The sequence below is a fragment of the Melanerpes formicivorus genome, unplaced genomic scaffold (genome assembly GCF_026170545.1).
Source record: "Melanerpes formicivorus ecotype bairdi unplaced genomic scaffold, bMelFor1.0.p_v2 SCAF_14, whole genome shotgun sequence".
In the NCBI taxonomy this organism is placed as follows: Eukaryota; Metazoa; Chordata; class Aves; order Piciformes; family Picidae; genus Melanerpes; species Melanerpes formicivorus.
This window is the reverse complement of record NW_027142366.1, coordinates 16,448,585-16,473,986: the sequence shown is the minus strand read 5'-3', so window position 1 is coordinate 16,473,986 and position 25,402 is coordinate 16,448,585. Positions and strand designations below refer to the sequence as shown.

Sequence of the window (25,402 nt, the reverse complement as noted above, 5' to 3'; positions counted from 1 at the left end):
TATCATACTTCTGAAAGACTGTGCATCACTGAAATTCGTGGTCAGCCTAAAAAGGCTGCTGCTACGACTGCTGCATGGAGAAGTTTTGTTTCTTCAGATGTTGGCGTTACAAATGGTTAAACTAAGGGAGCAGGTTTTCCTGTGACAATGTGGACATATGGATCAAAATACCAAATGTGAGCATTTCCACATGGCCTGCAGAGCTCACCCATTCAGTTTGTACATTAGCACACGTGAGTTGAGAGCAGATGAATGCCTCAGTTCGTCTTTTTGTCCGTCTGTTTCATACGTGTTTGAAAATGGGATCTTGATCTGAAGATAGTGAGGAAGAAGTGCAATAAATCTTGAAATTAACTTTCACAGAATCACAGAATGCTAGGGGCTGGAAGGGACCTTGAAAGCTCATCCAGTCCAACCCCCTTGCCAGAGCAAGATCACCTATACCAGATCACAAAGGAATACATCCAGGGGGATCTTGAATATCTCCAGAGATGGAGACTCCACACCTGCCCTGGGAAGCCTGCTCCAGTGTTCTGTCACCCTCACAGTGAAAAAATTCTTCCTCATGTTTCTATGGAACTTCCTATGCCTCAACTTCCACCATTGCTCCTGGTGCTGTCATTGGGCATCACCAAGCAGAGGCTGGCTCTTCTTGGCACTCATTCTTGGCATCTTTATCAACATCAATGAGGTCACCCTTGAGTCTCCTCTTCTCCAAGCTAAAGAGCCCCAGCTCCCACAGTGTCTCCTCATAAGGAAGATGTTTCACTTCCCTAATAATTTTTCACAGAATCACAAAATTGTCAGGGTTGGAAGGGACCTCAAGGGTCATCTAGTTCCAAGCCACTTGTCTGGCCTTAAAAACATCCAGGGATGAGGCTTCCACCACCTCCCTGGGCAACCTGTTCCAGTGTCTCACTACCCTTACGGAGAAGAACTTCTTCCTAACATTTAATCTAAATCTACCCTCCTCTAGCTTGGATCCAAGCTAGATTTTTGACTTTTTTTTTTTTTGATCCAAGCTTGATTTTTGATCAGTTATGTATTAACAGTGATCTTAAAACTTGTTTTCTTGAAACTTTATTTTTTTTTTGGGTGCTAAAACTTTGATTAGATAAGAATTGACACCTTCCTCTGTGTGAGCATTTGTAATTTGTGGAAGAGATTAATGGGAAACCTCCTCCAAAAATGATGCATAAACCTTTTGACAGTTCTTCCTGTTGCAGTTAAGTTCTTAGTTCATAAAGACTGCAGATGGCAAAGATTAGTTTGATTTAATTTCCATATTCTCACACATATTTACCAATGCTCTGACTGTGTGTAGTTTGGTCTGGTAAGAAGGTACTGCTCTAGATCATGATAGATGTTACACAGACACATGCTGCACGACCCCCGCTGTCTGAACAGATACGGTTGGTGGCTGCAGTTTAAGGCCTTGGAATTTCCAGAGTCATGGCAGCTGTTACAGTAGATGTACACTTTCATTCTTCAAAACATATGACTTTGTATAAATCTAAACTCTAAAATGACCTATCAAATATTTGAATCTTGTTGGAACTTCACCATGAGAGGTTCTTCCCCATGAGAGTGGTGAAACCCTGGAATGGGTTGTCCAGGGAGGTGGTCGAGGCCCCGTCCCTGGAGGCGTTTAAGCCCAGGCTGGATGAGGCTTTGGCCAGCCTGATCTAGTGTGGGGTGTCCCTGCCCATGGCAGGGGGGTTGGAACTAGATGATCCTTGTGGTCCCTTCCAACCCTGAATGATACTATGATACTATGATACTATGAACTGTACCCAAGTCTGAATGGATATGGTCAACTCTAGCACCAAAAATTACTTCAGTGTGTAATAGATCTAATGGCATCACCTTTTAAAATGTTGACTGTGGAAGCTTCATAAATTGTCTGACAATCTCTAGAAAGAAATTTGTTGGTGTATTTTCTGCACCCTTGAAAGAACAAGGGTGGTGCCTAATATTTGCTCTCAAATACATTTAAATTTGGTTTATTGCAATTTGTTTTGAGACTTTTCCCAAACATACTGAAAGCATTTCTAGAAATAGAATTTTAAGTAGACTGTTTGTTGACACAAGCACCTAGGCAGGGTCTACTAGTGGAAGGCTGAAATACATCTTAAGAGTTTTCCTGTAAGAATAGCAGGAAAAACTTCCCCAACAGCAGAGTCTCTCTTTGGCTGTGTTCACCAGGATGCTTGCTGGGCAGAATGTCAGAAAGCCAGGACAGTGGCTGGCAGGTGCTTTGATGACAGTGGATGAGAAACTTACTGAGAAATAGTCATCTAATGAGGTAATTGGGGAGCAGACTGAAATAACCCAAAGAAAGAATGTGTCTCAGTGTATCTTTTTCTTCCTGAAAGAAATGAAAGATGTGATGCTCCTTAAGGGAGTAAAATGAGGTATTGTAGAGGTGATGTGTCATAGCAAGATAAAACTGGTGACTCCACAGGAAACATTCACAGATGTCATACTTCTAGTTTCCTGATAGTAGCAACCCTTCTCTGGGATCTTCAGAAATGGAGGATGAAAATGTGACAAGCTATGGATTATAAAATCTTTGTATGAGTTTCTCATGAGCCAGCAGTGTGCCCAGGTGGTCAAGAAGGCCAATGGCATCCTGGCCTGCATCAAGAATAGTGTGGCCAGCAGGAGCAGGGAAGTCCTTGTGCCCCTGTACTCTGCACTGGTTAGGCCACACCTTGAGTCTTGTGTCCAGTTCTGGGCCCCTCAGTTTAAGAAGGACATTGAGACACTTGAAGGTATCCAGAGAAGGGCAACAAGGCTGGGGAGGGGTCTCAAGCACAAGCCCTACAAAGAGAGTCTGAGGGAGCTGGGATTGTTTAGCCTGGAGAAGAGGAGGCTCAGGGGAGACCTTATTGCTGTCTACAACTACCTGAAGGGTGGTTGTAGCCAGGAGGGAGTTGATCTCTTCTCTAAAGTAACCAGCACCAGAACAAGGGGACACAGTCTCAAGCTGCACCAGGAGAAGTTTAGGCTCAAAGTAAGGAGAAAGTTCTTCACTGAGAGAGTCATTCACCGTTGGGATGTGCTGCCCAGGGAGGTGGTGGAGTCCCCATCCCTGGAGGTGTTCAAGAGGGGACTGGACGTGGCACTTGGTGCCATGGTCTAGTCATGAGGTCTGTGGTGACAGGTTGGACTCGATGATCTTTGAGGTGTCTTCCAACCTTGGTGATTCTGTGATTCTCTCTGAATGGCATTATTGCACGTATGCAGAAATAATACGACATCATGAGAACAGCACAAGGACTATATGAGATATTCTAGCATTAAAACTTCTGATTGCAGTTCAGTATTAACAACAAAAAAACCCTATTACGTTATAAGAACTTCTTAATTTAGCAATAACTTATCCTGCCTAATTTCTGACAGTTTTCCAGGACACCAGGCATGTTGTCTCTGCCTTCTTCTTCCTGTACCATCTTGTGCTGTGTCAGCCCACTCTGCATTGTGAATGGGGAAGCAAGCAACTGGACTGGATGTTAATTTCTCAAGATCTCCTCCAAATCTGTAGCAAAGCCTGCATTCTCTCTCATCAATAGGCAGCTTCTTCCCTGTCCTCCAAATTTTGCATGTCCAGTACATTTTTTTTTCTGACCATGGTTATAACAATTTTCTGCCAAAGTGCTGAAACTGCCCCACCAGCTACTCCATCATCTCAGTGGTGTGTGTGTTCTGCTGTGCAGCTTCTGCTCCACTGCTGCATGCTTTGTCTTTCTGCTGAGGTCCATATGCTCAGTGCACATTCAACAGATCTGATCCCCAAAGAGAAGACCACCAAGTGAAAATAAGCTCTAAAACTTAGGGCTGGGCTGGCCACTAAACAAATGACAGATGCTATTAACTCTTTTTCCTTCCCAAAGAGAGAAAGGGGATAAGGGAGAGAGGCTGGGGGACTGGAGAAGAAAAGCAGAACAGTTTTAAATCAAGGGTACTTACCCAGAATTAAATCAGATGAGGTACATTATTGGACTTCACCAGGGAGGTGCTTGAATCACCAACCCTGGAGGTGTTTAAAAGACCAGAGGGGCTGCTGAGGGGCATGGTTTAGCAGACCTGGTAAAGTTAGAGAATGTTTGGACTTGGTGATCATAAAGGTCTTTTCCAACCAGAACGATTCTGTGGTTCTGTGAAAAGCTGTGGCATGAGTGGAGCTGATGATTTAGTAGTGTTAAAAAGCAACAGAGAGTCAATTTATGAAATAGCAGCTTCTGGGTCAATGAAGACTACTCTCCCTGAGTGTAGTTTCTACTCTCTACATCTTTATTCCCACACTCAGCTTCACTCCTTCCATCCTCAGTCCACTGTCTCCTTTCCCGAGGGTGATACAGCAGAGGGGGCTGTGGTCAGCCCAGAGCAGCTCTCTACAGCTTCTTTCTCCTCACACTCTTCCCCTGTCCTACTATGGGCTGCCCAGGGGCTGGTTGGGAAATGTTTACGCCTCCTCCTGCTCTCCACACTGCTGCAGGGCTGGCCCTGACACTTTTCCCTTACAGCTGTGTGTCATTTTCTCTTGCCATTAACATCTCCTAGAGGCACCTGCAGCCTGGATGAAGAGTTGGGCTGTGTCCTTAGTTGGGGCAGCTGAAAGCAACTGCAACTGGCATGGGACAGCCTTGGCCACTCCTCACAGGGGGCTCCTGGCCATGGGCTCTGGCTACACCATGTCTTAGTAAGACCCACCTTTTTGTTACTTTCTAGTCTGTAGCTGTTCTCATCCATTACGAAGTTACTTAATGGAAAGGAAGTACTTCCCATTACATTCCTTCCCATTAATGGGAAGGAAGTACTGAGCTTTAGGAGATTGGTGGTGATGGGGGAATCAGACTGTCCTGGGTTATCAGAGCTGCTCTTGCAAGCCCTCCTCTCTCCCACACTGACGAGGAAGGAAAGAAATGCAAAACCCCCCTCTTGTGTTACAATCTGAAGTTCAAGCCCTGTAATGCTTTGCTCTAGCCAGCATTTTCATTTTGAAGCTGGCAGTGTTTTTAATGTGAGATTTAAATACTTAAACACCTTCAGAGATGTCTGTAAGCAGCTACTGATTAAAAAAGAAAAAAAGTGGGCAGCACATGACATTTATTGTTTCCTCTAAAGCTATTGTAGTGAGAAGTAAAGGAGTTCTCACATAGCTGTTGGCAACTACTGATTTTTCAGGGTTTAGACAGTGTTAAATATTTTAAGCCTTGTATGTTATGTTTTTCAGTGGCTCCACTAAATTTCTCTTGCTTTAAATTGATGTTTGTGACTCAGTCTTTTTTTTTTTTTTAATAACAAAAGAGAGAGAGAGAGAGAGAGAGAGAAGTCTTGATTTCCCAGATGAGTGTTGTGTTTGTAAGGCTAATGTGTACAGGAAAGCTGTGCCCATGGAGGGATTCTCTATAATAGAAAAACATGTTCAATGGTGTAACGGTGCTGCATGGGCAGTGATCTTGTCTAGTAAAGTTGGAAACAAGTCTGGAGCTGGGGCTGTAAACCTGATGTCAGAACAGCACAGAAAGTCTGTGGCTTTCAAGTTCAATAATTCCCTGGAGACATTGTTGAGTGGTACCCTGTTCAAAGGCCTGGCTGCCTGTGGTTCAGCAGTGGGAGTTGGTTGGGTCAGTAACAAACAGAATATCCACTGAGGCTGCAGGAGCTGCTCAGCTGCTTAAGTGTAAAGTCTTTCTCAGGAAGGGGTAACCTCACCTAAACTGGTAAGCATGTTGGTATGTTCTACCTGTCTGAAAAATACAGAAATATTTTTAGCTGCTGTTGGTATGAGAATGATTTAATAGCTCTGAAAGAAGAGTGAGAGAGAAGAGGCTTTTGAATATTTTAGTAACGTAATTCTGATCTGTGGCATAGTAGTTATGGAGAAGATTATATGGCTTTCTTACTCAGAATATGTCTCATCAGAGTTGTAACTGTCCCAGAAATCAGAAGAAATGCATTGATCTGTGGGACTCAGGTCCAGCCAACATGGATTCAGGAAGGGCAGATCCTGCCTCTCCAACCTGATCTCTTTCTATGATCAGGTGACCCGCCTGGTGGATGTGGGGAGGCCTGTGGATGTGGTCTACCTGGACTTCAGCAAGGCCTTTGACACCGTCCCCCACAGCAAACTGCTGACTAAGCTGTCAGCTCATGGATTGGACCACTACACTCTGTGCTGGGTTAGGAACTGGCTGGAGGGCCGGGCCCAGAGAGTGGTAGTGAACGGTGCCACATCCAGCTGGAGGCCAGTCACCAGTGGTGTCCCCCAGGGATCAGTGCTGGGCCCTGTCCTCTTCAACATATTCATCGATGATCTGGATGAAGGGGTAGAGTCAGTCATCAGCAAGTTTGCAGATGACACAAAGTTGGGGGCAGATGTTAGTCAGTTAGAGGGTAGAAAGGCTCTGCAGAGGGACCTCGACTGACTGGACAGATGGGCAGAGTCCAATGGGATGGCATTCAACAAGTCCAAGTGCCGAGTGCTGCACTTTGGCTACGGCAATCCCATGCAGAGCTACAGGCTGGGGTGGGAGTGGCTGGAGAGCTGCCAAACAGAGAGGGACCTGGGGGTGCTGATCGACAGCCACCTGAATATGAGCCAGCAGTGTGCCCAGGTGGCCAGGAGGGCCAATGGCATCCTGGCCTGCATTAGGAATAGTGTGGCCAGCAGGAGCAGGGAGGTCATAGTGCCCCTGTACTCTGCTTTGGTTAGGCCACACCTTGAATACTGTGTCCAGTTCTGGGCCCCTCAGTTTAAGAAGGACATCGAAACACTTGAGCGTGTCCAGAGAAGGGCAACAAGGCTGGTGAGAGGCCTTGAACACAAGCCCTATGAGGAGAGGCTGAGGGAGCTGGGATTGTTTAGCTTGGAGAAGAGGAGGCTCAGGGGTGACCTCATTGCCCTCTACAACTACCTGAAGGGTGGTTGTAGCCAGGAAGGGGTTGGCCTCTTCTCCCAGGCAACCAGCACCAGAACAAGGGGACACAGTCTCAAGCTGCGCCAGGGGAGGTTTAGACTCGAGGTGAGGAGGAAGTTCTTCACCGAGCGAGTCATTCGTCATTGGAACGGGCTGCCCAGGGAGGTGGTTGAGTCATCGACCCTGGAGGCGTTCAAGGGGAGACTGGACGTGGCACTTGGTGCCATGGTCTAGTCATGGTGTCTGTGTTGATAGGTTGGACTTGATGATCCTCGAGGTCCTTTCCAACCTAAGTGATACTGTGACATATAAGGAGACTACTAATAGTGAGAGTAACTTGCTGAATTAGGAAGGAATTCTTGACAGGGTGGGGAGACACTGGAACAAATTGCCCAGGGAGGTTGTGGATGCCCCTCCTGGGAGCTGTGCGTGGTCAGGTTGGATGAGGCCTTGTCCCTGCCCATGACAGAGGGGTTGGAAGTAGAAGACCTTTAAGGTCCCTTCCAATCCAAACCATCCTACGACTCTATGAATAATTAAAACAGGTTAAGTGGGCAGGGATCTGGACCTCATGCCTGCACTATGGGACTGGATTCTGTTCCTGTGGTGAAAAGCAGAAATACAATTTTACTGTTTTGTTTTGTCTGTAGATATTATTTCCTGGTTTTACAAATTACTAGGTAAGGCTGAACAAAGTAGCATGGTTACCTTCAGCTGTAGCGGGAGAGTTGGTTAAGTTTTTCCTGACAGCTACTTCTGTGAAGGTTGAGTTTTGCATAAGCTTTCCTGGGACATGGTTTAGCCAGCAAGCAGACCAACCACTGCAGTGAGGTTTATCTGGGGTGTGTATGGGGGTCCAACTCATGGCAGGAGGGGTGAATTGAGCTCCGTTATGTAAAGCTTTGAAAGTCAGCAAACTGACCTAGAACTGAAATGTATATTAGCGAGGAGCAGTGCTTTGCATTGCTGAGCAGATAGGTTGCTGAATTGGGAATGAGCCAGGGCGTCCTCAGGGTCTGGCAGCAAGCGATAGTCTGGTTTGCATGTTCCACACGTGGTGCTCAGGATGGTCAGATTTGCATTTAGTAAGCTGCAGATGGTAGTGTGAGCACCCCATGAGATGAGCTGGATATTCCAAATATCTGCTTCTTCCCTTTGAGAGTAACCTCTAGGATTTGAAACAAGATTTGATATGTTGGACCCAGAAAGGAAGGGGGGCGGGGGGAAGACAAGAATACCTTTAGGGGACAGTTAAAAGGAAAAAAGAGGCAAATCAGTCTTTTCTCAGTTGTGATATTCATTTGGTGTTGCAGAGGAAATAATTTGAGATTTTTGTAACCAGCTCTTTAGGCTGTGGATTTTGGGCTTCTAAAATAGTTAGGTTTATCTTGCACTGTGTAAATTGTATTCCTACAAACTGAATATAATCCTAAATTGGAATGATCAGTTTTCCTCCCTCCGGTACTGATATCCATTTATTACTCCTTTCCGGGTGAAGTTGTGAAGGTGTTAGCAGCAATTTGCTTCACCTGTCTATAGTTGAAGTTGCCTTGGAAAGTTTCATTAACACACTCTCATGGTTTAAAAATAGAAACTCAAGAGAATTACTCCAACACAAGTATTGTAATGCATCAAGAGGATTTTCATTTTATATTCTCGTTATGCCAAAGCACTTCCAACTAGCCACTTGTCCGTTGTGAGGAGACTTCTGCACCATTTTTATCCAAAACTGTGTTTGTTGGCAATTCTACCTCTGCAGCTAGATTATTTGCAGTACTCCTGTTGTTCTTATTTCTTCTCTATTGTGGAATTAACTCCCTCAACGTTTAGTGAACTCTTAAATGAGTTTTGTTGCTCGCTGTGTGCGTAGCAGTAAGGAGCAGAGTGAGGCAGCTGGAATATCCACAGTGCTCTGTGGATTGCGGAGCATGACATGGGAGATTTCTTGCTCCCTGTAGCTAGCCACAGGGTGCATTTCAAGCCCAGATTTTCTTTGAATTCTGGTGAGGAGAAGTTAATTTCTCTTGCCTGTCCTTCCTCCCAGCCTGCAAAAAGAAGAAATACTTATTCTCCATAGTATGTTGTCAGCTGGACAGCTGCCTCTGCAGAAACAGTAGCAGCTTTTCTTCAGTATTTAGCTATTGAATATTCATTGTAATTCCACCTTAACATTTGTTGATGTTTTAAAGACAAAGTTGAAAAAGAGAAAAAGGAGTTTCTTTACTGTTGTGTTAATTTAGTGACATGTTGTCAGTTCCTCTGGAAACTGGATTCCAGGGAGTTCTCAGTCAGATGGCTAACTGAACAGGAACTCAGCTTTGAAAATGGAATTTGCCTGCTGGCTTACTGGTTTACAAATGCCTAGCATTTATTTTGGGCACCAAATTATTGGCTTTCTTCCAAGTATGTTTTTTGCATGGTGGTGGTTGTTCAGTTTGGGGGGTTGTGTGTATGTTTACATACAGCATAGCTTGAAATGAGTCAGAGAATGTTAGGTTGAAAGGGACCTCTGGAGGCTATGTAGTTCAACTTCCCTGCTTCAGCTGGGTTGTGTGTCCAGGTGGCCTTTGGATATCTCCAAAGATGACAACTCTTCAACCTCCCTGGGCAGCTTGTGCCAGTGCTCAGTCACCCTCACAATGAAAAAGTGTGTACAGATGATCACATGGACCTTCCTCTGTTTCAGTTTGTGTCTGTTGTCTCTGGTCTTGACACAGGGCACAACTGAAAAGAGCCTGGTTCTGTCTTCTTTTTGTGTTGCTTTCAGATTTTTGTGCACATTGGATGAGATTCTCCAAGCCTTCTCAGGCTAAGCCCTCCCAGCTTTCCTCAGATGAGAGGATCTCCTCCAGGACCTGCATCGACTTAGTAGCCCTTTCTTGGACTCTGCAGAGCCACCATGTCCCACTTGTACTATGTATCCCAGATCTGCACACAGTGTGGCCTCACCAATGCTGAGTAAACAGGAAAGATCACTTCCCTTGAGCTGCTGGCAGCACTCATCCTAATGCAGCCCAGGATTCTCTGAGCCTTTTTTGCATCAAGGACATGTTGGCTGTTCAGCCTGGTGATGACCAGAACCCCCAAGGCTTTATATGCAACACTGCTTTCCAGTCAGGCTTGCTGAGGTCACATTGTGCCCCATTGTGACATCATTCATGAACGTGTTAAAAGAGAACTGCATGCAGTGCAGGGTGCTCTTACTGTGGAGTTTAGGTTTAGACGCACAGCTCGGTGGCACTCCAGAACTTAAGGTGCTGTGAAAGGTATCATCTTGCTTTCTCATCTCTTATCATTGTTGCTTCCTTCAGCCTCCTCCCAAGTGCTGGGATGACTCTGCAGTTGGTAGGCAGCGCTATAGTATTCTATTATTTCCTTCTGGCATCTTTGTAAAATGGTGAGGTGGACAGGTGCAATGAACCCATTATTTGCAAAGCCATGCAGATTTTTCATGAAACAGCAGTCTTTTTCTATTACCTTATTGTCCAGATGGCTAAGTATATGGTAGAACAGAATTAATAGGTGTTGGGGAAATCCATCTCAGTGTGCAACAGAGTAACGTTGGCAACCAGTCAAAAACCCTCAGAAAGGTTGCAGCTGAAGGACACCACTGTTGGAAACGTAGACAAAGATATATTCCTGAACTCAAGAAGGAAGCAGAGAGGATGCATTATTGTATGGAATGATTAGATGACTGACTAATGAGCCTTGAGGGGCAAGGAAATTGGCTACAAAAGCAATTAAATAAGCACCTGACATTCCAGTGTACTCTGTATAAACACTAAGCTCTTACTATGTTTAGTTGGCAGAGCAAAACAAGTGCTGCAGCACACAAGGCGAACTGTTACAGGAAAACTCCTGTGCTAAACAGCTGCTTCTGCTGGAAGCAAGTTAGTAAATGTTGTTCTTCATCACAAGGTGTTCACACACCTTGGAATACCAGTGTTGTGAGGCACTGTCCACAGGTATCAGTAGTTACTGTGGATAGTCAAACCAATGTGTGTGATGCTGCATGAAAAGTCATTCTGCTCTAATCAGGCTATTGTTACCAATAGCAGTAGTTACTGGGAGTGCCACCGAGCTGTGTCTAAACCTGAGCTCCACAGCAAGAGCATCTGGACTGCATCTGGTCCTGTTTAACACCTTCATGAATGATGTCACAATGGGGCACAATGTGACCTCAGCAAGCCTGGCTGGAACACAGCGTTGCATATAAAGCTTTGGGAGTTCTGGGTGTCACCAGGCTGAACAGCCAACATGTCCTTGCTGCAAAGAAGGCTCAGAGAATCCTGGGTTGCATTACACTGGTAGGGAGTGATGGCATTTTTTCTTTTTTTTCCTTTAAGGACAAAGGTTATGCTGAAGAGTCTGGATCTGAGTAACAGAAGGGTCATTTGCTATGAAACCTGATGAAGCAACATATGATAACTGTTTCTGTAACATAATGTGATGTATACTAAATGCAGTTAGGCAGGTCGGTGGTCAGTTTGGGTACTGAGGAGGGTGGTCAGCCTACCAATGGACCTTCCAGAGAGGGGAAGTTGACTACAAAAGCAGTTACATGAACATTTGTGATTTTGTCAGATGGAGTATTTAGAGTGTACATACAGATTGAAGGGTCCTGCAGGAGGGTCCTGACTGAAGCTGTTTCGCTCAGGTCTCTCTTTTGAGTGTTTTTTCAAATCACTTGGTAAAGTATTTTGTTTGTAGTCCCACCTGGTGGAAGCACCAGCTTTGGAATTCTGTTGTTACATAATTCTGGGGGAACCTGTCAAGGCCAGGGGGTGATTTGAAAGGCAGGCCTAGTAACCTGAAGTTAACTTGTTCATAATATTTAAAGAGCAAAACTATTTTTCTTTATTTTAATTTTTGGGGGGGGGGTGTAACATTTCTAGGGGTGATGTTCAGTGTTGTTTTCAGTACATCTCTAAACAAGCTTTTCTGTGTAGAGCTGCTGAAAGCATTAGTAATTATTTAATTTCCTGATAAATGTGTGCAGCTGAAGGAAGCTTGTTTAAGAAAGTGGCAATTTTTAAAGTATCTCTTGCACTTTTAACTGTATGACAAAGAGCTGAGCTAGGTGTTTAAAGCAAGTAGTTTGTCTCCTCTGTAGCCAGCTGGCAGCAAAGAAATTAGGTGGGCTACTTAATTTTAGCTTTTTAAAGAAGGATTATACGTGCTGCTTTCAAGTGTTGAATAATATTAAATTTGCTCTCAGAAAATGGTGCTTGGTCTATCAAGCCTGTGTAAAATTAATCATGTTTTCACTTCTGATTTGCCTTGCTAAATTCATAGTTGGGGTCCCCCTGTACTTGGAGTTTGCTGAAGCCCTAAAGTGTAAGCCTTGTTTTTGTTAGTGGATAAGAATTCTAGATTTCTGATCTGACAGAGCTTTGTTATGAAGTGACGTTATCTGGCTTTAGAGGCAGAGGTGGAATTGGTACATCTGAAGCGAATGAATAATAAATAAGGACTGATACTAGTTTTGCCTCATGAATTGGCCTTACTATTTAGCCTCAAGCAGAAGCAAGAAACAGAAAAAGGAAGGTTGTTAAGGTAAAAAGTTAAATATTTAATACCAGTGTCTGTGCTGGACATTCTCCTTTTGTTGTATTCAGGGAAATATGTTTTGGAACTGAAGGAAAATATTACATATCTTACAGTGGTGGCAGAAAGGGCTGCTTTGGTCAAGGCATCAAAGTGCTAGACTTTGTAAAAGGTGTGAGAGAAAATACCTGAATTAGCCTTGAAATTTTCACTGTTGTCATCCTTTTTCTTTTTGGCTATGCTGGGTCTCATTTTGGTTTTCATTTGGGACTTGTCTGTAACAGCTCTCTTCCTCTTCATAATGAGGTAGATAACCCAGGTAGCAGTAAGAGGTGGGTGTTTTCCCAGTCACAGTTTTAGCTTTCAGGTTCTCTGAGATTTATCCTTGCAGTTACAACACAGTGGGTATAAAATGTATCTGGTGTGCTGCCTTTTATCATTTAAACAAAAAAGTCAACCTCTTGAATACAAAAATAGCATTTGAATTTTCTGGACAAAATGGGAATTGGATGTTACCCAAAGGAAGAGGCTTGGAACAGGATGGATCCTTGGGAGAAAACATCAGAAAATAGTAGGAAAATCGAAACTGAAGTATTTTCTTCTCTCACCCTGGAGGAGGTAGGTAGAACATTGAAGTATTTTTGAGGGTTTTTATTACCTGCTTTGGCAGTGATGAGCAAAGTTACAATCGTGGCTTCCCCTGGCCCATGCAGCACTCCTGTTGCATTGTGTCCTGGACTGATGATTGTTCAGGCACCATGGAAGGGTCGATAGTGTTTCATGGCTTTTGGCAGCAGCTGGAAAAAAGAATTAAAATACAGATTCAGATGTTTTCTTCTTCAAAGAAGAATAACACCCCACCCCCCATAATTACAAATCTTAGTTTTTTTTTCTCTTAGATGTAAACATTTTAAACAAGTCGTGATGTTTTCATCTATCTGCTTTCCAGAAAAGACGGAGTAAGGGCTTGGCTAGTTTGTGTGAATCCAGCATCTTAATATCACAGGAACTCTGCTTCACTCTGTCCCAGATAAATGCAATGCTTCAGTTCTTCAGGTCTGTAAGAAATTCTGTGCTAGGTTTTTCTTGTAAGACCTTCCATATGAAAAAGCTATTTTAAAGCTACTTTGGAAGCAAGCTTTACCTCCCCCCTTGCATCTGGTTTCAAGTGAGTTTCAAGTGTATTCGGCAGCTGAAAGAAGCAGGGATGTCCTGATCACAGCTCTGCCTTGCTTTGGACTCAAATCAGAAACCTACAGCTACTTCTGCTGATGTTTGAATTGAGAGGCAGTTATAAATACACACACAGATGTACACATCTATGTTCACACTTACTTTTTTTACTTCATAGAGCTTGGGGGAAAAAAAGTGTTTGGAAACTGAATACTACCAAATGCAGTTGAATAATCACTTCTTAAAAAAATAAAATATGTAAGAGTTAAAATATATCCCCAAAGCTTGGAAAGAGGAATGGTGTGGGAACTAAAATTGATGCATTGTGTGTTTCCTGGGGCTGAACAGTCAAAACTAGTGCTTCTGGTGCTGCTGGTAGGCTTGGCAAGCAGGTACCATGTAAATAAAGCTCGTGGAGTCTAGTGTGGGTTTGCTGAGCTGCTTGGAATGTTGTAGTTAGTGAGAGAGGAGCTGATTTTAGATTGTTGTTGCTTGAGACAGAATGATCAACAGCCTAAGGCAGACATTGTGGGCAAGAGTGGTAAAAGAAGTATGGAGTTTGGGGAAGACTGTCAATGAGCTGAAGTGTTTTCTAATTATTTGACTACATGAACACAATGACAAGCTAGTAGTGTTAAAAGTCTGCTTTGGGTTACAGGGAGGTTTCTAAAATAGAAAATCTCTTCAGAAGTGTAGGAAGCAAGCTGTGACTTCAGGTACCTTCTTCTTTACTGATTTAACCTGGTGTATCTAAAATATGTAATGGTTTATGTAAAATATTATACTCTGGAAGTTGCTCATTTTAAGGCTTGAGAGAACAGGAGGTAAGGTAGTCTGGCCCAGCCATCCCTCATAACCTCCTGTATAGCTTGTCTAGCTGCAGTCGCATCCTGCGAAGGAAGCAAGCTGACACTCAATGTCTGCCTCACAGAAACAGAAGCTGAGCACTGCACTTGCATGGCCTAAGTAGTGTTTTGTACATAGGAGTAGAGAGGGTCAGTATGTCGGAGTAGGATGTCTGAAGAGTTTTGTTTACTCTGAAGTGTGGACTTGGCAAGTGTAATGTAGGACCAAACCCTCTCTTTTCTGTGCACTAGCAGAAGAGGAAGCTGCACAAAGATTGAACTTCAATGGTCTGACTCACAGCTGGAGTAAAACTGCCTTTGGCTTCTTGGATACTGGTGAAGCTATGGCTGACACCACCTGAAGAGGCTGTCTGGTGATCTGCAGCCAAAGCTGTTGTTCTGGAATTACGTTTCCAGTGCCAGTGCTGCTTCTGCTCCAGGGCACATTTTCAAGAGCAGCGACAAGGCACACATTAAAATGTGGAACTTTTTTATTTTCTTCATTGCTGTGTCTTGGAAGTAACAGCTTGTTTTTGCAGTGACTTCCAGTGTGGTTGATAAATCCAAGACCCTAATTTAGGCTTGGATGGGGTACTGAAGTGCTTCACTGAATCAGGACCTCATTAGGTTCCCCACGCTAGAACAGTGAGCATCAGCAACAGCTGAGTGAGTTTGAGCTTTAATTCAGACACATTTTAACCTGTGCTTCTCTGTCAGAGATCAGGAAGGCAAGGCAGTGTGATGTGAGGAACCACTCAGAGCAGAAGTGGTTCTGTGTTTGGTTGGTTTAGATCAAGACAAAGCTAGAGATCAAAATAGTTCCAGTTTATAAGGCAGTTACTGAAATGTTTACAAGTCTTTATGCTGTATTTTAAGAGCAAAAGGAAATTTGCACCAAGGATCTGATTATCATTTTGATGCAGGTATGTTATTGTATAAATTTGTGTTTCATGCTTCTGTGTTGTAAGCTTTCCTGCAGAAAAAAAACCCAACTCCATCTCCCAGAAGCTGAGTTACGGTGGGCTGTGTTAAGAAAGTAAATGAGATTGATTGCAAAGCAATGCTGTGCTCTGATGCTGTTTGTGCTTTGGTTTAAATGCAGAACTTATTTCCAAGTTGAGTGTTGTAGGTGAATGTGTGTGCGATGAGTGGCTTCGTGCAGAAAAGATTCATTCCAGAGCAGTAGCCTAACAACCAGCAGAGAAATTACAGTTATGTGTTTTAATCTATAAATGCTAATACTGTACTTTTAAAGGCCCAGAGGAAGCCTATGCAATTAGAAAATTGGAAAATATGCACTTAAGTATCTTCTACCCAATTTTTGCTGTTATGCTTCCATTCAATTAGAGTAACTCTGTGATGGAGTATCTCATCTAAGCTATCAGGAGATGGATCTGAAGGGCTATTTATTTATTCATGTTTGTACAAGCCTTTACTGGATAGAGGTCACTTTAACAGAATTACAGAGAATTGCTCATAAACCCTGGTATTTTCTTTAGAGTAAAATATTTGTGCCCTGCAACTACCAAAGTGGAAAGCAAGAAGTGTCAAATACTTAAAGGCTAGTCAGTTCTGAGATGACAGATAAATGTATGTAATAGGAGGGGGGCAGGACCTCATGATTGTTAGTCAAGCCAATTTAAAACCATGTCTTCTAGCAGAGTGCTTTAGTCTTTCACAGTCTTGTTTTCTCACGTAGCTAACCTATCAAAATTAGAAATGTATCAGCACCCTATGGTCATAGGCTTCTCGTCTAAATAATGTATGCTTTGTAAGTGCAGTTTTAAGGATCACTTTTCAGCACTTGGAGGGCATTTAACTGGAATTTTAGAGTTGAAAAGTGCCCTGAGATACACGGTAATTTGATGGGTAGAGTAAAAACAGATTGTTTGTTATGCAGTGGCTATAAAATTATAACGCTTTCCCCCTGTGTTTACTGATAAGGATAATTTTGTTCTCAAGGGGAGCTGATTCTCCAAATTTCTAGCACAAATGATTGTGTGCTGTATGTATCTCCACAGTATTTATTGCCTTGGTAGCAAATGCTCAAGGCTGAACAAAAGTTTAGTTTGGCAGATTCGCGCTGAGCAATAGATGGTCAAATGAGAGAGCAGTGGCTTTTTAAGCATATAAAGTAACTGGGGGAATGTTGCATTCTCCACTCTTCTTAACAAAGAATTAAAAAGAATACAAAACTGGGTTTAGTCTGGGTGGTGTTTTGTTTGGATGTTTTTTGGGTTTTTTTTTCTTTGGTTGGTTTGGTTTTTCCCCTTCAAACCTTTGGTTGGAGCCCTGCTAGATAAACATCCAGCTCTCTTTGCAAACAAGCGTAGGGTCAGTAACTGTGCGTTCTGTGCTACACAGCCTGTAGCAGCTACTCTCATATGCTCAGTAAAAACACAGTGCAAATAACCTGTTTGTCTCCTCTTCCAGTAGCTTAGAGTGTATTTTAGTTCAAAAATTGTCATATGTGTAGTTTCTCATCATTTCTTCTCCCTCCCTGGTTACGTTAGACCTGAGGTCTTCCAGTGATACCAGGTTTTCATGCAGACCTATGACTAACATTCTTGGGAAAACATCCATAAAAGACTGAAGTCCTTGAACTCTGCTACAGGCAGACTCTAAGCATCTTAGTTTGAGGCTTCCAATTCTTACTTCAAAAAATAAGGATTATCTTAACTCTCCTGTGGTGTCTAAAATTGACTGTCATTGCACACTGAGAAGATGCCATAGTTTGGGAAGTGTGTGCATTTGCATGTTTTATCATGGAATAGTTGGAGTTGAAAGAGACCTTTCTAGTCTCCAGTCATCTAGTCCAGCCCCAGTGATTTTACATCTGTGCCCAGGTGGGAACAACAATCTCAGCATTTTTCTAAGTAAAGCTTAAGCTAGCAGGGTTGGAGTAATATTTTCTGTGCATACAACATCACTAAATCTTTGTTTTTCTCAGAAACTCATAACTTCTAGGAGTGTTTTGGTATCTGTCTGGAAGAAATAGACATGCTATTTGCAGTCTTCATTGCTGCTGTAGCCAAATGGCTTGAATATCTCCCCAGGGAGCAGATGAAAGATGCATGTTTTGTGCCCACCTTCTGCTGATGGAAGGGTACTAAATTCCCATCATATTTCTGCATAGAGAGATGCTAAATCATATGGGTTCCTGGTAGCAAAGGTGGTGTGCTCCCCTCTTGCTGTTGAAGCTATGTCAGTTTAGCTTGGATTGCTGCTGTTAGGGGGTGTGTTGGCTTCATTTCGTATGCTAAGCCAGGAAGTGCTGGGAAAAGTACAACTTTGTGGAGTTTGGGTCGTGCCCTGCAGGACAGACAAGAGTTTGGGTCCCTGTTCTCAGGTTAAAGCTGTGTGGTATCTGATAGCTTTATGAAAAATAAAAGATGAAAACTAGAATATGGTACTCTGATGCCTGCTGAGGCAGGAGTGTTTGCTGCTGTACTTGTCTTTCACAATGAATCTTGATCACAGTTTTGCTTTTTTTCTAGCCACTGAAAAAAGAAAAGTGGCAAACATTTTTATCCAGAGTAGTGTACAACCTGTAGCTAGGAGCTGTCTCCTAGAAGAGTATAGGTAAAATCAGTTCTATTTGTCTCTCACCCTGGATTTCCTTGTTACTGGGTGAGTGCTCTTACTACTACAATGGCGTACAGTTGATTTTTGGGGGGAGCCTCAGTGAATCCTTAGCCACTGTCACTGGGGGAAAAAATGCATCTCAAGAGAATGTGAGGCTGTAGTTACATCTCTGTAGATGTTCAGAAAGGGACACATATATGACCTTTTAATAGAAATATACATACTTTTGTGTTTAATATCTGTGGTGAAAGATTGTATCATTATGAACCCTTGTTGCATAGGAACTGGAAAAGGAAGGAGTTTCATTACCTTTTGTGCTTCATTATCTCCCTCATACTGGTACCTCCAGAGCTGTGAATGGAGCATGTGTGCCCTGACCACATCTGCTTTACTTTTGCTCTTCCAGGCTGTTACTAGTGAGGAAGTTAACTGAGTAGGAGAACAGACTGAATTCAGCCTTCAGAAATTGCTATAATATATAAGTTGGGGGGAGCACAGCAGAGCTGTGTACTCCTTAATAGATGTTCATGGGTTTCAGCATTGCATAATTCCTTTTTGACTCCATCATCTGTAGCAGTTGTATAAATTACCTCTAAAGATATCAGTATTGCTGCTGAATTTTGTTTTTTACTTCACATTGTGTCATTACTAGCTCTGAGGAAAAAGCCCTGTATTATTTGATCTGTATAAAGGACATTTAAGCAAAGGAGAGTGAATTCAGGTCAGAAGAGGGAAGGAAATTTAAACCTTTACTGCAGATGTTTTCTTGAGAAAGGAAATGTAAATTGTTGCTTTGCAAAGTGAACTAAATGGAACATCTGTGAGTTCTTGTTTTCAGTTCTTCAAGACTTGGTTCTCTCTACTAGTCTGAGTGATAGATATTCAGCTTGATCTGCTTCCATTGCTTGTTAACTTCAGCAGTGTTGGACAATGCCTTTTACGAGAAGGAAATGAAAAGCAACTTTAGTTGAGATGATCCTCACTATCTTGACCTGCATTGAAAAACTGCTGGAGTACAGATTGGGCAGCAGCTGTCCATGGAAATATCAGTGGAGTTCCAATGTCACTGTGAGGTTTCAGTGCACAGACAACTCTTACATTTTTATAACTGGGAAGCAAGTAAGAAATGGGAAAAAAAAACCCCAAACAGCTGTTATGGTTTCTCTCTTTCTTGTATTATTGGTAGTGTACAATAAGTGAGCCTTGATTAGCTTTACTTGAGTTTATATTAAAGATTCTCAAAGCTGCAGCCCAGGAAGGGAGGAGAAAGCTTATAGTGATTAAATCTGGCCTTTATTCCTTTGATTCTCAGACAATTTGAGCTTTCAAAACTAATTTGTTTAACCCTTGAATAATTAGAGCAGATGCATCAGGTTTCTCTGCTCTTTGAAAGAATCTATGGAGCATTGCACAGCTGGGCTGTGTCCTCAGTTTCTCTTCCCTGTGGTGTGTTTTCTCCTGAGCCTATTTCTAAGGCTGAGCTCTCCAGGACAATCCTATTGCTCTCCATGGTGTAGGCACACAGTTTGTTGGGTGTGCAGTCTCCTGTGAAGCCTTTGTCTCGGCTCTTAGTTAGCTTTCTCCTGTGGTAGTCATCTGTATAGAATATCTGTGCCCAACTTCTGGAAGCAGGGCAGGGGAGCACTGCTGACCAAATAAGCTGTTAGTGGTGAGGAGTTCTTTTTCTTGTGCATTCATCTGGGCTAAGTCTCGGGCTTGGTGGATCTGTACACAGGTCACATAAATGGCTCATTAGTGACTGCCAACTGTAAAACAAGTCAGAAATAACATCTGGAAGAAAACCCCAGAGAGATTCTGCAATGGCAATGCTGGGTTGTTTTGTAGGATGAAGAGAGGTGAATTTTATTTAGACTTTTTCACTTAATTTCTCTTCCTGCTTCTTAACATTGAACTTCAGACTAAATAATTCTGTTCTGTAACCATCTTACACTGCATAGATATTGTGGTTTTCCCAGTATTGTAACTGGGAGAACAGCGCTGTCTGCCCCAGTAAAAAGAGTGTGGGGCTGTGAAGAGGAAAGTGTGAGGACAGAGAGCAGACCTATAAGTGTTTCCACACTTTCCTGATGAATTCTCTATAACAGGGTAAGAAATGAATACCAAATTAGGTCCAGCTTCGGCCCGTTGTGATTATGGCCTTGGTGCTCATGCTTTACCTTGTCAGTGCAAAGCCAGTGGCACAGGTGAAAGGCTGACAGTGGAATGCTAAGAAAATGAAAACCAGAGGGCAACAGGTTGTTGATATTGGCTGGAAACCTGGCAGCACCTTTTCCCAAGCCCAGAAACAATGAGAATGGAAGACTCTGCTGCTTTTTTTCCCTCCCTGCCATGCCCCTACCTGAACGGAGAAACTCCAGGAGTCTCTAAATTCTCTCTTTAACTACTGACAAAAAAGGTTTCCACAAGACTATTAAAAAGCAAGCAAATATTGCCAAGTCCCTTGTTCTGTAGGTGAAGTAATTGAGAAGCTGCACAGTTGTTTTTGAAGGATCTGGAAATAGATCCCTCAGCCCTGCATGACAGGCATGAGTCTCCTGCAGCGATGTGCTACATCAGTAATATCTTTGCCTCTATTGCCTCTAATTTCCATCCAGAGATTCCATCCAAGGCAGGAATCATAACTGCTAATATTCTGCTGCTGTCTAGTTACATTAGCTACTTGCAAAATTTGTTTCATGGTTCCATCTTGATGATTTTCTTCACAGTGGCTGAGGAATGCTGTCACTTATTTATGCCTTGTCTTTGAGCAGTTGAGGTCTGTGCAGTGACCGTAAAGATACTGAATTTAAAGCTTGTTAATCAGAATGTTTGTTGTCCATATGGTTCTGCTTTGTACAGTCAGTTTTATTTTATTCAATGTCACTTCCTAGATTCTCCTCTTGGTTGTAATATAGGAAAAATGTAAGACTGCAGTTTACTACAAAGCAGGCAAGCTCAGGCGGATAGTTAGCTTTTGTAATTTCATCTTTTCCCCTTGATTTGGATTTGAAGGTCTTGCTGTTCCTGTTATTTCTGTAGTGGGCAAAAGCCAGTTTTGACTGTTTTTTAGGAACTTGCAGTACTAATTTGGAGGACATTTTTATTTGAACACATTTCCTTCTGCTATGCTGCATAATACGTTTTGTTTGAAGCACTTGAAACTTTTTTGAAAGTAAAACGCTTTCTCTGTGGACAGCTAAAGCAACAAACCCATTTTGTTCTGGCATCTTAAAATGTCACTTTTTTTCTTTGTTTATCTTACCTTTGCTGACCATTCCACCAGTATCTGACAGGGAATGGGCTGTGCATGCATATGCAACATACTTGTATTTTTGTTTAGTATAATGGACTAATTTCTTGCTAATGTTCTGTATCTCCATTTAGTTTTCATACTGGAAGTACTGTTTCATCCTGGAAGTATAGGAGAGGCAACCTTATTTTCTAAGGAAACCCCAAACCAACAATATATTGAGTGGCTGCAAAGTGACTGAGGGTGATGGTGGTGGTGTGACAGTGCTGCTAAGCCAGAATCTGCCCCTGCTATTTGGTTTGCTAATGGGGGAGCTTAGCTTTTGCCTTTGCTTCACAGTGTCAGTGTGACTCTTGTGGAACAGTCAGTAAATGGTGTAAGAAGGGATGGGTGCATCCCATGAAGGATGTATATTTTTAGGCCATAATGTTATGCAATTGAGAGTGGAATTAGTTTTGTTGCTGATACTTGGTCTTTTAAAACGTTTAGCAGCCAGCAGAGGAATGTTAGAAACTTTTTACTTTTGACAGAGTATTGTTAGCATTCTCCTTCATACTCCTGAATGAGTAGTTCAGACATGGTTAAAATCAATATTCTCCTTCTAAGGAGTGATACATGTTAAGAATGCAAGTCACTAATTTGAGTTCTGGCGAGGCAAGACAGTAGTTTCTGGCCAAAAGATTACTGTTTGGGTCTGGACAGCCAGGTACATGTGCTTGTGCTCACTGCTGATAGCTTTTATTGAAAGCAGAGGCAGTTGAACAGCCTCACTCTAATGCATATCCCACTCCAATTTTAGGAAAATGGTACATTGTCAGGGCACAGCAGGGAACTTTGCATCGCCACAGCTAGCAGCGTACCTAGTCTGTGAATAAACTGACTTCATCTTCTTTTGCTATTGATCCATCAGCTTTCATGCAAGCTCTAAATTCATCCTTTAAAAATAATTAGCTCCAGTGTCTTGGCAGAATTCCAAGCAGACAATTACATTCTGCCTGCTTAAAAATCCCCCCTGTAGTTACAATTGGATAACTTAGAGTGACAGATGATTGTGTGTTTTGTGGTATGTTTTCAGTGTGGCTTCCGATCAGTGTGAAGTCTGTTGTAATGCTGCAGATACCTCGCTCTGCAAGAACCTATTGACCAGGGTGGCTTATTAGCATGACAAAGAAAAGTGTCTATGGAAAATATTTCCCCAATATTTTGAAGACAAACGAAGAAAGATTTAAATGTTGCTTTCAGGCTTCAAAATTGAGAAGGCAGTGTCTATATAATATGCCTTTAGGTCTATGTGCATCCACACAGAGAGAAAAGCAAAGCGGAGCCTTGCTTGTTCTGTAGAGCTCGCTATTAATTATGGACCCAGGACTGACATTTGAAATGCTTGAGAAAGCAGAGGGAAGATACTGATTTTGTTTGACTGTAGTACTTTGGATTCAATTTGATGTTGGATTATTTCAGAGGCATGGTTTAATAGGAGACAAAAATAGATACAGAAGAAAACACAGAGTAACTTATGCTTCCCTTTCCAAGGGTAATAAGTGAGTGAAAATGTGCACTTTGCTTTCTTTTTTTCCTTTGGTCAGAAAAGATGCAGTTTGTAGTATCCAAACAGCTTGTATCTGGTATTAAACACTTAAAAAAGAGCAGGACAGGATTTAGATTTATAGAGATTTGATGAAGCACTGGGTGATTATAAAAATCCTGGAGTAGAGGAAAATGAAACTCCCGTCTCCTTCCACAATTGAAGTCCAAAGCTGCATTTTGATAGTGAAAATCATATGACTGAAGAAGTCTGATACATTCTCTGATTTAAATTATGTGATCTTTATATTGGTGAAAGAAGTGGAAGGGAATTCTCACATTTAATGAGCTTTCTTTTTGTTACTGAAAAGATGTAAAGTCCTTGCAATTCTACACTGTCAGTGGAGCAATTTAGGAGGACAGCACAGAAAACCCAAAAGAGGTTAGCAGCCGGGCTGAGGGCTTTTCTCTCCTTCTATTTTGTCTTCTGGTAATTAAAACCCGAGGCTATTTGTAGCAGTTCCTTTTATGATGTACAAGTGTGGCATCTCTGACAGGAGTTGCAAAGAGTCAGCAAATCTTGCATGTTGAAATATGAAGAGCTAATAATTTGAGTCTTCCTGGCTCAGGAGTTTGGGAGTTGAGTGTCAGCCCTTTCCTAATAATGGAATTTGACTTAACATCTGAAAAATACTTTTAAAAGTATTCCTTCTAGGTGCAGGTGTTTTGGTAGGTAGTAGTAGAATTGTTTTGGTGATTCTTCTTTCATAGATATGTCTCTTCCCTCTGAAATCTAAGCTACATTGTGGAGACATGAGCAGCTTCACATTTCATGAAGATCAATCAATAACTAACTTACCGATTTTGTTAATCATGACAGTAAGGAATGTTCTGCTGAACAAGTGGGGAAATCTGCTGTTGAGAAGTTGAAGTCAATCTTCTCCTGGCATGTTCTTAATTTGGACAAGGTTTTTGGTTGTGTAAGGTCTTGGAAACCAATCCTGGAATAACTCTGAGAATGGCATAGCTCAGATAGTTAATGTGTGCTTGGGGATTCAGTTACTGCTTTTGCCTTTTCTTTTTCAGTTCTCTTTCCCTTTTCTTTGGTCTTTAAGCAGTAAAACCTATCTGTTTGGAAGTTGTAGAGGCAGTTCTATCACGCAGCACGTATTTTCAGATTGAGTACTATTTAGGAAATGATCAGAATAGCTGCTTTTTATTTCTGGTGTGGATCCTCTATATAAGTTCCCCTGGACTTCAAAAAAGCGCCGAGAATCTGCACTCATTGAAGTGTTTCTTCCCAAGGAGTTTTACTTTTTTTGGTGTCATCTCGTTATGCATGCTCTTATGGTTCAATTAACACTGCCTCCATTTAGCATAACCGATGCAGCTTTAATGGTGTGATTTAATGCCATCCTAATAGCAATTCATTCAACATTTCTTTTGGATTTGCAGTAACATTTTCTGGGCTTTTCCTCCTTTCTGAACATTAGTCTAAAATCGTTCCAAGTTGGACAGGAAAAAAAAATCTTGACATCAGTTTTGGGTTTAATATGCTTTTCTTTTTCCAAGGTGTGATTTATTATGCCTTTTCTCCCCCCAGTAATATCTTTGGTTTAACTTCAGTTTCATTTCAGAACAGTGAAAGCTGTAGTTACCTCTTGCTATTGGTATTTCATGTAGTCTTGGTACCATCATGTATGTTCTGGGACCTGAAATAGCTCAACCTATGTCTGTGTTGCCATTTTCTTTCTTGACGCTTTGGCTTTGTCAGTTTTTCCTTTTCTTTGGCTGCCTTTGCATAAATTCACCCTGTACAGAGAGCTCTCCTGCTATACAGTTTAGAGATCTCAGAACAAATTTGAAGGACAATGGTTAGAAACCCATAACTGAAATGACATTGCCACACTGCCTTTGAGAAGCAGTAGAAGCAGAACTCTTCTTTGTGCCATTTGTTTTTGAAGTCACATTTTAGTATTGGACTCTCCAGGTAAATTTCTGTAATCTCTGGGATTTGCAGTGGTGTATGGGAAGGATTAATGCTGCCTTGATTTGCAGACCTCAGCTTGCATTGCAGCCGTTGTAAAGAAGAATAAAAGACTGGAAACTGTCTATGTTTGTAGGGAATTGTTTTTCTGCTATTATTTTTTCACTGTAAGTTTAAAATAATGCTTTTCCAAAGGTGTGATCCCAGCTTTGGAAGGCATACAGCCTGGTATCCATAGGTCTGCCACTTTTCAAAGCAATACCTGTTTCTCCTTCAGTAGCATGGACTTGACACAATAGCTGTCTCAAAGGCAGCTGGAGAGGAGCACCACAAAAAAGCAGTGATGGATAGAGGCTGAAAACTCTTTATTCTCCATTTGCAAGGACTGTAGTGCTTTATGTATGCTAGTGATGGATTCATGTCTATCTCTTCTCAACTACAGAAAGGGTATTTTTTACAGCACAGTAACAGTGACTCATCTGTGGGTTCTGACTGTGATCTCCACTACTTTATTGCTGCTTCTCATTTCTAGAGTACCTCAGAAACATTGCTTTTTGCTTTGAAG

The 25,402-nt window shown here is 42.2% G+C and overlaps 1 protein-coding gene across 16 annotated transcripts in view; it reads left to right on the top strand.

Moving 5' to 3' along the window:
• The window catches only part of RBFOX1 (RNA binding fox-1 homolog 1), an 881,269-nt gene that overhangs the window by 16,290 nt on the left and 839,577 nt on the right, over positions 1-25,402 (top strand). The gene's annotated exons all lie outside the window — the stretch shown is intronic.